The sequence below is a fragment of the Topomyia yanbarensis genome, chromosome 3 (assembly GCF_030247195.1).
Source record: "Topomyia yanbarensis strain Yona2022 chromosome 3, ASM3024719v1, whole genome shotgun sequence".
NCBI lineage: Eukaryota > Metazoa > Arthropoda > Insecta > Diptera > Culicidae > Topomyia > Topomyia yanbarensis.
The window spans coordinates 369,743,000-369,751,650 of NC_080672.1; positions in this window are offsets into that span (position 1 = coordinate 369,743,000).

Genomic DNA, 8,651 nt, shown 5'->3' on the forward strand with positions numbered 1-8,651 from the left:
ACGCTTTCGTCGCACCTCTTTATTTGCTCGCGAGTTTTCCGCAGCTCCGGAGCCTCATTTGATCCGTGAACCATTTAACTCTCGACTCATGCTTTTCGTCTTCATCTATTACATCGCCATTTACCTCCTGTCTCAGTGAACCATAGCTGCTGATTCCATTTAACTCCTGTTTCTGTGTGACTTGCAGCTCTCAGTCTTTTTCCAAGCTACTCGGGTAGTCCCCGGCAGTGAACTCACTCTACTCCGACTGAAAATTCCCTGAGGCGGAATTTCTCTCGTTACTTTCTTCCTTCAACTCCTTGCTCTTCCCTGAGTACTATTGCTCTCTGGGGTGGGTGTGGCGTAGTTGGTAAATCGATTGCTTTGTACGCAGCGCACCTGGGTTCGATTCCCGACCCCGCACATAGGGTTAGAAATTTTTCATAAGAGATTTTTCTAACCCGAAGAGGCGAATGACCTTAAGGTTAAAACCTCTATAATCAAAATAATAAAAAAAAATACTATTGCTCTTAATATTGAAAAATATATCACCACCTTGCTTGGCTTGATGCAGTCGGATAGTCCACGCACGGTGGTGAATCACCCTACAGTGAATTCCCCGGCGGTAGGCTTCTCCCGATACCAATTTTCGTTTCCGTGAACCATTTAGCTCCCCGCTTCTTCCTGATCTACTGGGTATAGTGCCGGCGGGGGACCTTGCGTATTCAACGGGCCAGTCAGTAGGTGCTGCTTGTGTTTGTCAACGTCGTCCGGTTTCGCTTTGAGTTCAGTGCAGCAGCCTAGACCGGTTCGCCTGGAGCCGTCTTGCTCCGACGTTTGGCATGATCCCTGCCAGTACGTTAGTTGTTCTCGCTGCCTTCTCGCATACATAGTAAACATGGATGCTTTAGTTGAACCGATCGTCGATTACCACACCTAGGTGATTTAGCGCGCGCATCGATGGTATTGAGTGTCCGCCAACGCTGATCACGACACCTTGATTTCTTTTCCGGCAGCACTACCTCCGTCTTGTGGTGAGTCACCTGCAACTTGATATCAACCATCCAGATTTCCAGGACGCTTATTGTCTCTACCGTCAACATCTCCACCTCCTCCAGGGTCTCGACGGTTATTGTCAGGCCAACGTCATCTGCAAAGCCGACGATCTAAATTCACCTGGGCAGTTGCAGTGTTAACATTCCGTTGTACATTATATTCCAGAGCGTGGGCCAAGTGCCCTGAGGAGTATCAGAGTGGTCCTAATCGACCTCTGGCCCATGTTCGTTTTCCTTAGAGCAACACTCGGTTCTGAAAGCAACTTTTCAGAACCTTGCACAGATAGTCCGTAACCCGCATACTGTGCAGCGCTACGGCGATAGCCACCCAGCTGACACTTCTGAACGCGTTCTTCACGTCGATCGTTAACACGGAACAATAGCGTTTTCCCCTTCTCGTTTGCTTCGGTGCTTTCTCCGCACTCACGATGACTGTGTCGATGGCGTCCACCGTCGATATCCCTTTCCGGAATCCGAACTGCCTCTGCTAGAGTCCATTCTCACTTTCAGCGTAGGTCGTCAGCCTGTTGAGGATGACCCTTTCCAGAAGACATCCAGCAGGCATGTTGGCTGATACGATGTTGAATCTCCTTGTGTAGGCATGTAGGATGATACCATGCTGAATCCCTGGTTTTGCAGCAACACTAGCTTCTGGATCTTCCATCTATCCGCGAAGTAGCCATCTTCCAGGCATTTCTGTAGGACTATCCTGAACTTGTTCGGAAACGCCAGCATCGCGGTCTTCAGTGCCACGTTAGGGATACCGTTTTCGTAACGGGAGCTTTCTTCGCATCCAGCCCTTTTGTCACTATAAGAAGCTCGTCGTTGGAGACTCGATTGTCACCAGATTATCCACTGTTTACATCAACGGCAGCACTAAGGATGCTGAGCCTTTCGTTCTACCAATACACTCGTTGGACGACGCCAGGGCTTCCAACATGCTGAAACCTCTTGCGGTGATCAGCCTGCTACCCCATTCCACGGCCTAAGCGTTAAAGTATACTAACAACTGGTGTTCGTCCGACTAGTTCGGTTAGTGCGTCCAGTATCTAATTGTACTGTTCTAGTGTCCATCTCGGAGGAGCACAGCAGCTACAGACGAATACACCGATGATCCTGACGATCACAAAGCCTTCGTGTGTGTTATCCATCATCTCTTGGACAGGGAAACCACCCATTACTTGAATTGCAGCCATCTCTGCACTATCCACCACCCAGTTACCGTTATCGGGAGGAACACGATACACCTCTGAAATAATTGCAACGTCGCCCTTCGTTTCTGTTGTTGACTGACACAACAATTGCTGTGCTATTTCGCAATAATTGAGGTTAAGCTGGGCTATCCCAATCATCATTGGCTTGCCTTCGCCTTTTTGTGCTCTGGACATAAGAAGCATCATTCGTGCAGAGCAAGCACTTCGGTTGCTTTGTGCAGTCACTAACAATGTGTCCCTTCTCCCCACATTTTCTGCACAGATCAGATGTGTCCTCTACAGTTTCTCGTCTGATGGTCGAAACACACCTGAAACACCTTTCCGTTTGATTAGTGCTCTAGGTATCAATTGTAATGAGTATACCGACCATCCGACTTTGATCTTACCGGTCGACATAAGCTGGTTGTCTGTAGCTGGCGGTAAGTGTATCGCTGCTGTCTGTGTGCCACTATATGCCTTCCTCAACCTGATTGGCATCTGCTATTTGTCACGTTACATTTCTCTAGTAGCGCGCTTCTCACTTCGTCTTCCGTTGTGATCTCGTCCAGATTTCTGCATTCGACCACCGCTTCTTGAACTAAAGCTCTCACATTTGCTTCTCCTTCCACCGCTTCTGCCACAAGTTCCAGATAGGTCGAGCTCTTGATTAATTGATTCTTCTTCAGCTCAAACAGTATCTCGCCTTTCTGAGTGCGCCTGGTTCTTACAACATTGTCCTCCAGCCAGTGGCGTAGCCAGAAATTTGGTTTGGAGGGGGTTTTGACGAAAATCTTAGATTTTTCAACAATGTTGGCGGGTCTATTTATGACATGTAATCTGAAGGCCGCGATCGACTGGGTACTACCGTGTTCTGCAGTAATAGCGAAATGGGTTGGTGTGAGCGGGAATGGGCGCTATAACCCTACCGTAGGCAGAACTTAATACCTATCGCAGGTGTCAGTTATGTTGGGTGGCGCACTACGAGACAGGTTAGGTCAAGTTCAACGAGTGGCCCAAAAATACCCCTTTACTAACAATCAAGCAGGAAGGGATGAGCTGAAAACTCGCAACTTCTAAACCGTAGCATTGGAGGAGCTTTGATAGACGGGGCAGAAGATGTGGAAATGCGGGGATCGAGCGAAGGCACAAGAGCTGGGCAAAATGCGTCAACGCGTGATCAAGTGGCAGGCGATCAGCGAAAGGATGTGTGTAGTGTGGATCAAAGGCCATTTCTTCGACTAGAGCATTATCAATGTGCACTGATCTCACGAAGCCGAGAAAGATGCATTTTATGCGCAGCTGGAGCATGTCTATGATAGCTGCCTATGGCGGAATGTTAAGCTCGTCATCGGTGACATAAACATCCTGATAGGCCGGGGGCATTGTATAAACCAGTTATCGCACAGGATGCAGGATATGTACACCTTATAAATAATGTGCAGAAATTCTCACGATTGATAAGTATATTATGACGAACACCTACATAGCGAAACAGTAGACGACAAGAGTATTGCAAGAATCAGCTTGGAGACGCGCGCAGTCCACGACAGATTCCGGATCTACCTACGATTCATGAAGAATAGGACGGTTGAACCGCTGGCAATGACCAACTGTCATGTGAGCTACTCAAACACAGAGTAGAGGAGCTGGTTAGAGCACTCCACTGAGTGCTTTTGAAGATCTGGAAGGAGGAGATTTTACCGAAGTATAGGACGTAGGAAGTAGTATGTCCCATCTATAAAAATGGCGCAAGCGGAATTTTTGCAACTAATTACCGATTAATCACATTACTGAACTGCCCTTGTATACAAAGGTGACGTAAACACCATCGACTATATTTTTCAGGAAATCAATTTTCAAATCTTGCATGGTGCGGGTAAAAGCATGCTTTCGCCACTTTGCTTTTCGCATTTCAACAGGTTATTTTTTATTTTTATTTGAAGTCGTTTGCACTGAAAGGTGCGAATTTTCGCAGTGAACTTAAAAATATGAAGTTAAATTTGACCAAAGTGGCGTTGAAGTCACTTTTGCATATTAGGATAGTAAACGTCATCTACAAGGTGTTCTCCCAAATTCTTTGTTGCCGCCTATAACCGTTAGTAAGGGAATTCGTAGTGTAATATGGCCTATAATGCACAAATACGGGCTGCATTCATATCTCCAACCAAGCTATTTGCCATAACATTCTCGACAAAATTTGATTGGAATTAGTAATGCATCCAACTGGAAAAATTAATCAACAAAATTATGCTGCTAAATACTAAACCTCCAAAAGCTGATGGTTTCCAAATAATGGTATCTTGGCGCCATTCAATTCGATACCCAAATGTACATCATAAACAGCGAAAAACGTGAAAAAAATTCAATATTTTTTTATTACCAATCTTAGCTAGTGGCACATTATATAAATGATAACCAGGCATGGGAAAAATCATTTCACGAAACGATCAATTTGAAATCATCCACCAACATGCTCTTACTGTGAAACCCGATCTCGCCAACCCTTCTTGTGCAGAGTTACGCGTTCATGTGAAAGCGAGAAGCAAAACACAATACTGAAAAAAAGTGTCAGCGCCCGGCTATGATTCATTCTCCATCGCATACGTAGTGTTTTGAATGAAAGCAGAAAGGATCGCAAATGAATGCATTCATTCATTTCAAAACATTCACCGGATCGTTCTAATAAAAAAACTTGTCGTTCTTGTTTATAGACCTATGAAATTTTCACTTGGTGATCTCTTATTGTTGAGAAAGTAGTTTGCAATGTGCTGGTGAAAAAAATAACTTCTTAAAACGATTCCGTGCATATCACAATATCAATTTCAAGTGGATTGTAGTGCAATCTACTTCTCAACATTGATTATAGTGTACATTTGCACTATAAAGTTGACCTAACCCAACCAGAGAATACAATGTCACATTCATTTGTGATTTAAAAGTTGATTCACTTGTGAATGTTTACAGTACAATCTTCCGATTCAATCCGCGTATGAAGAACACGATCTTCTTCATTCAACATAGTACGTGTCATTCTTTTACCTGGCTCACATTTTCGGAAGTTCATCTCTACCTACGTTCAGATGTGTTCTTTTGGAGAGTTTTAGTCGGATCGTGAATGAACGACTGGCTGCTGTCAAAGCAATGAACGGATTCGCTAAGAATCATGCGAATGAATGATAATTCCCATCCCTGGTCCCCAAAAAATCAAATGTACATAAAAACCGATTCTGACATGTTAAAGACAAGCGTTAACCGCCATTTTTCATCAGTTTCTATGTAGGCATTTTCATCGAGCTATTTTGCTTGATATTTACATGATTTATCAACTATAGGATCCTCACTAAAATATTAGTTACAAGTTTGTGAGAATGGGCACATTTTACAAAAAGTCCCCATAACGTTTAAAACATTAGGTTCTCAATGTAATGAACAAATAATAAACTTCCAAAATTATTATTTGAATATTTAATAAACTAGTCAGCATCAAACTTTTTTTTTTTCTTTAATTCAAATATTTTGGTTTGGAGGGGGTTTTAACCCCCAAAACCCCCCCTTGGCTACGCCACTGCCTCCAGCTCCTTCAGCTTGGGACCCTTTCTCACCCATTTTGAGGATCGCAGCGTACGTCACGCCGTCGTTTTCTTTGACGACTAGAGCATCTCTCATACACCTCTCCTGGTGCGACCGATGGTCTTCTTTTTATCCATTTCTTATTGTTTTTCCTCCTCTCTTCTACGGTTTCTACGATTTTCCATCTACTCTCAATTTGTCGGCTGTTTCACTTTCTTTTGCCAACCTTGCTTTTTTCACAGAATGGGAATACCGGTCAACCTTCGGCGTCTCATAGGCTTTACTTCACTATCTCCGTGGTCATCGTTCTCTTTTCAGCGTTTTCAGTACTCTCCAGTTACGGCATTAATTCGCTACTGCAGATTTGATGCTAATCACTTGATCCCTGATCTGTCCGTCACGTCGCCCCCTGCTTTTCGCGCATTTGTAGACTTTTATGATTTTTGCCTCAGTTTCGTCACTTTAGGCTGGTCTTTTTGGGTAACACACCTGAAATCTTAGCTTTCTTTGGCGACCTATTGCTTTGTCACTGCTCGTGCTTGGTATGGCCTCCCTGGGCTGCTCTCACTGCTGTTGCGGTTGCATATGCTGTTGCCCTTGGTCGTTTTGCTGGGTCGGCGGCCTCGTTAGTTCATTTTTGGTGAACGGGTTCACCACACTTGCTTAGTTAGAATTTTTTTTAAATTTTTATTGTTTTGTCTTCTTCCATGCTCTTTGGGTCACAACTTCAAGCCGCTATCTACGCCCGTAATAAGTAGTCGCCTCATGTGGGCTCAATACCCAACAATATGATCAAATTATTAGGTGCCAGTCCCGTGTTTGATTTGAAAAGATTCAAAGAGTAAAATAATACTTAGTTAGAACTTGTTTGTTTAAATGATTTTGATTTAGAATTTCGTAGAGCATTTTGCAGGTCACTTCGAATAACAAAAAAAATACATCAGATATCAGATCAGATTTATTTGAAACGGCTCAATGCGTTAGCACAACTGAGCCGTGAGTCTTTTAATTTTTTACAATAAGTTAAAAAAAAATGCTATGAATGTCGGTCTTCCAGATCTTGTTGACGCAGTTTGCTGCTGCGTGTTGAAATCCTTTTCCTTGGCGGTGAAGTCGCTTGGGGGTCATTCAGTCTGCCTTCTCTCGCGTTATCGTTCCCGTCTATGTCATGATCGGTACTGCTTTCTTGCTGTTCACGATCAGAGGTTCTTATTTGTTTCTTTGTTGGTTTGGGAGCGGTGGTCGTGGTTGTCGTGGTTTGGGAGCGGTGGTCGTGGTTGTACCTGCATTATTGGTTAATTGGATCGTTGTTTTTGGTTTATCTGAAGGTGTCGGTGGTTGCTTGTTAGAGTTGGCTGTAGTAGACGACTTTTGATTAGTTGCTTCCGCGCATGTTTTTCCGTAGTGGGCTGTATGGTTACAGAATCGGCATGTTGGTGTCTGCCTGGGATATGTGATAAGCGTTGTTTGCTTATAGGTCACTCCATCTTTCGGAGATTTGCATTCGATAGTCATGTAAGAAGGTATTGGTTTAGTCACTCGCATCTTCACAATACGAACGCCGTTGGGAATGCCGGTGAAAAAAATACTCCAGGTGTCATTCGTAATACACTGATAGAATATATTCGTAAATCGCTATGCATTAGTTTCGTACAGATAATTTTCATAAAATATACGAACTTTTAGTACATATAATGAATCGTTCGTAGCTCTATTGAAACTCATTTATTTTTTATTACGAGTTTTTCGTGAAAACCACGAAACGACTTTCGTTGGCTTATTACGAAAGAGCTTCGTTCGGCAAACGAATTGTTCACTGCTATATACGAATATCTTTACAATATTTACGAGCACCATTCGTCGAACCGTCAACGTCAACAGAACTTCAATAGAGGTAGAATATGGAGTCATTGTTGCTATACGTCAGATAATTGTTGATGTTCACGACGGTCTCGATCTGGCTATTTAGTAGCCGTATCCGTGTCCGCCGGTTTCAGGAAGATTTTCTAAACCTCTTCCGCTTCTAGTTGATCCAGAATCCGGAGCAGTACGGATTCAGTTGAGCCATCGCTCGATGGTTTTGCATGAATAATTTTGATTTTTTCTCTGCCGGAGCAATGTAAAAGAATATGCTATTAAATACGAAAACTTCTCTTAGATGAACGAAATGAATTCGTGCGACCAACGAGATTGTTCGTAATATACATAGACGTTTATTAAAATAAACAAAACATTTCGTTTCATTCACGAAAATTAATGTCGTTTTCAACGACAGCATTCGTGCAATGTACACCAAATAAGTAAAATTCACGAAAACTTTCGTTCATCAAGCGACCATTTCTTCATATCACAATAAAATCGATTTTGCCTGATCTGTTTTTTAACTAAAAAATCGGTGTTGTCAAACATCGATCCAAAAAGATCAAATGAAAAAATAAGAAGATAATAAATACGAAAACTTTTCTAAGATGAACGAAATGAATTCGTGCGACCAACGAAGTCGTTCGTAATATACACAAACATTTATTGAAATAAACGAATGATTTCATTTCATTCACGAAAAATAATGTCGTTATCAACGATAACATTCGTGCCATGTACACTTGATAGGTAAAAGTTACTAAAACTTTTGTTCATGAAGCGTCCATTTCTTCACACCACAATCTTTCTAGTACTCAATAATGCTGAGCAGGTTGAAATAGAATCGAATTTGCCAGATCGATCTTTTTAATTAATAAAAAATCGGTGCTGTCAAACATTGATCCTAAAATATCGAATGCGACAAACGAAATCGTTTGCAATATACATAAACGTTTATTAAAATACACGAAACATTTCGTTTCGTTCACGAAAA